Raw genomic sequence first — 3,490 nt, 5'->3', positions numbered from 1 at the left:
CTGTCTGAAATATGAAGTAAACCAACTCCAATGAGATCATGATCCAAAGCCTTTCTCCCATTTGGATGTGTCAGAGTTCCCTAAGAGTCTCATATGGACTCCGGGCAGTGCTCACACCCAAATGTATCACCAGATTAAGACATAATGCTGTGTGGAAAGGCCAGCCCTCAAGTGTCCAAGTTCATAGGGAACTCAAGGTCCCAAGGCAAGGCTCACAAGAGGGGGGCAGAACTTAGGGACTAAGAGAGAGTGCAAGTGCAGAAACAAAGTGCTGAAAGGGGAAAAGGGAAAGGGAAACATTACAAACAAATACACATAGGGGTACAGGGGGAATAGGGAAGTTGAAAGAGGCCAGAGCAGGCTGTGGGCATACCCAACAATAGGGAGTGCTAGTATGCCCATAAGCCTGTTAGAACACATTGTTTAGAGGCTGGGATCCTAAAGGATCCAATTTTAATTCATGGACAATAACTTATATATTTCCATGTCTTAAATCATAGCTCAAACACATAAGGGGGTAGGGAGTAGGGATTCATAGCAGAAACAAACAAAAAGAGGTCACCATACTAATTTCAATATTGAACTCTACAGAAACAGTAAGTAGACATGGATACACAAGCTGTAAAGTAACACGTTGTTGTGATGCTGAAGCTTAAATCAGGACATACCAGTTTCAAAGAAACAAATAAAGAAAAGTAGTAGGTCTTTTAAACAGGCCACCGCGCAGACAAGAAGAGAGAACACTATTGTGTGTGAGTATAAGTTCAGAAGGATTGTGTATTCTCATGAGTTTGTGAAAGGGTCGTGCCTTTATAGTGTGAAAATCAGGCAGAAATAAGGCAAGAAAGCAGTTAAGGAACTGAATATCAATTAAGAATCAATCACACACAAGACTTCCTTTAATTAAGGAATTCAGAAACGGGTAAAAACTATTTGAGGAAAGAAATTAAATAAGCACTTTGTGCAAAGTAGGCAATTAGGGGTAAATACATAGAAGTTTTATTTAAGTACAGAATTTTGAAATACGCGGTTGTACAATTAAGGTAAGAAAATCAATTAGTAGCCAGTAAATCAGAGGTAGATTTTGTATGAATGAACCAAGTCAGAAAAGCTGAGAAAGGTTTTTAACTTAAGTCGGGTCACAGGGAAAATCAGCAAACAAGGAAAGAAAATCAATCAGACCTATTCAGAAGGGAGTCTGAACTAATTACAAATTCGAAAGCCATTTTAGAGGGAAGTTCATCACATGTAAAGAGCATACAAACATGTTGTGTGATGTCGTGTCATTGTAGAATCAGTAGAAAAATCCAATGTAAAAGTGTTTAGAAGAGTTTAGCAAAAGTCAGAGTCGTATGAAAGACAAGAATGTCCCAACTCAGTTCAGAGACTCAAAATCGGTCTGAAAGAGTTGGAGGTTTTGAAATAAAACCCTAGTTGAGGCGAATCACATAGCCAAACTTGGAAGAACCCCCAAATTCTAGGGTTTCCGCTCTTAATCGAGTGCAAAGATGAGAGGGCAAGTAATTAAATCAAAACAGGTTCAGAGGTCTCAGAAAAGAACTGAAACTTCTAACACGTTTCTTTCAGCAACAGAAACTTATGAGAAATGATAGAAAAGTAACATGCAGAACACAGTAGAAGAGCTCAAAGAAAACGGAGTAGAAGAAACTAATTCGAAATATAATGGGAAAATTGATAAGAACAGTAGGAGAAGCACATTAAGACGTTTTTTAGAAGAAGCTTAACCAGAACTCAGTAGGTGGAACTTAATAAGAAACACTTAAGAACATAGTAAAGGAAGACACAATAGGAGAAACACACAAGAACACAGTAGAGGAAAATACAGTAGAAAAAGCATACAAGAATATAGTATAAGAAAATACAGTAGAAGGAGCATACAAGAACATGGTAGAAGAAAATACAAGAAAACAATAGAGGCAAATACACATAAAAAGAAAGTCAGAGAAACATTTAAATACTTTCAGAAAAACCCTAGATCGGAAAAGAAATGGTTTTGAAAGTAGTTTTTGAAAGAAAACCCAGGAAAATCGTTTAAAATCTTAAGGAAAGCATGGATATGGAACGGATATAAAGAGATCAGAAAAACCTTAAAAGTAGGGTTTTCAGAGGAACCCAAACGACAAGAAAGGCTTGGATCTAAGCAAAAAGAGTCGAGACAAGGCTTCGAAATAGACATAGCTTGCTGGAACGGGGCTGGAGATGGCCGCGGAACTCGAATCGACAGAGGTCTGGACATAACCCTTCATGGTCGAGTCGTGGAGCTTCAGTTAACCAAACGTGAGGAGCCATAGGTGGCTTGGTGGGTGGTGAAACCACCATAGATCTAGGTTGGATGGTGACCGGAGAAGATGAACAGAATTCATCGGAGAGGAGGGGATGGGGAAGGTTGTAGAGAGAACCAGAGGTTAGAGAGATAGAGACGAGTGAGGGAAAAATAAGGGGTATTGGGGGGTCGTTTGGTTTAATTTAGGTAGGTTAAACGGGGACTGTTGATCTGAATGATCAACGATCCAGATTGGATGGGGTAGGTGGGTCGGGTAGGATAGTTGGGGCCTGGGTCCGGTAATCTGATTTGGGTTGGGGATTGGGTTTAATTAGGCCAGATTAGAAAGCCTAATGTGGCTATAAGTTAAATAGCCTCTTTTTCCCTCTTAAATTATAAAACAATAATAAACAAATTTCTGGAAACAAATTAAAAGTACTAAAATGACTTATAATATATGATTATCAATTTAAAAATATAAAATCCCATTTTATAAATATGAGACAGATTTAAACTTAAAAATGGCTAATATTGCAATTATGCAATTTTATCCTTAAAAATACCAAATAAATTTATGAAAATGTGTAAAAAATATCTTAGCCATATTTTGGTACAAACATAAGAATCCAATAAATGAATCACCAAAAATCATAATTTTAGGGACCATCATTGGGTTTTTCTTGATAAAATAGGGCAGTAAATTGATTTAAAAATCTTTGAAAAATTAAGGAAAAATAATAGGACCTTGGGATGTACTTATACATGCCTATATAGGCTATTTTGAGTGTATTTTGCATATTTAAAAATACAGGGAAAAATTGGGTATCAACAGCTGCCCCTCTTTACCCGGGAAGGATAAAAGAGTTGTCGGGTAAAGATATGATGACCGATTTTGACCGGATGAAACGACTTGAAGAGGTTTGGCTGTTTTCTAAGCTGCCTACATATCCCTGGTCTTACCGGAATCAGGCCATATGTAGTTCGGGATCCGTCGGCGGAGTATGCCGATGGAGGTTTTTCAAGAACGGACGCAATGAGATGAACGGTTAAGGTCTAATAGGGCTGCGGGAACTGGAGCGGGATTGCTCCTGCTGAGACGGTCGTTGCTCGCCGGTTTACCTTCAAATAGACAATATATTGTGCGGAAATTTAAACATGATGCAAGTTCCCGTCGGACCATGAATGTTGTCTTTGGACGGTTAGGAT

Source organism: Nicotiana attenuata, unplaced genomic scaffold (assembly GCF_001879085.1).
Source record: "Nicotiana attenuata strain UT unplaced genomic scaffold, NIATTr2, whole genome shotgun sequence".
Lineage (NCBI taxonomy): Eukaryota > Viridiplantae > Streptophyta > Magnoliopsida > Solanales > Solanaceae > Nicotiana > Nicotiana attenuata.
Note: the sequence above shows the minus strand (reverse complement) of the source record.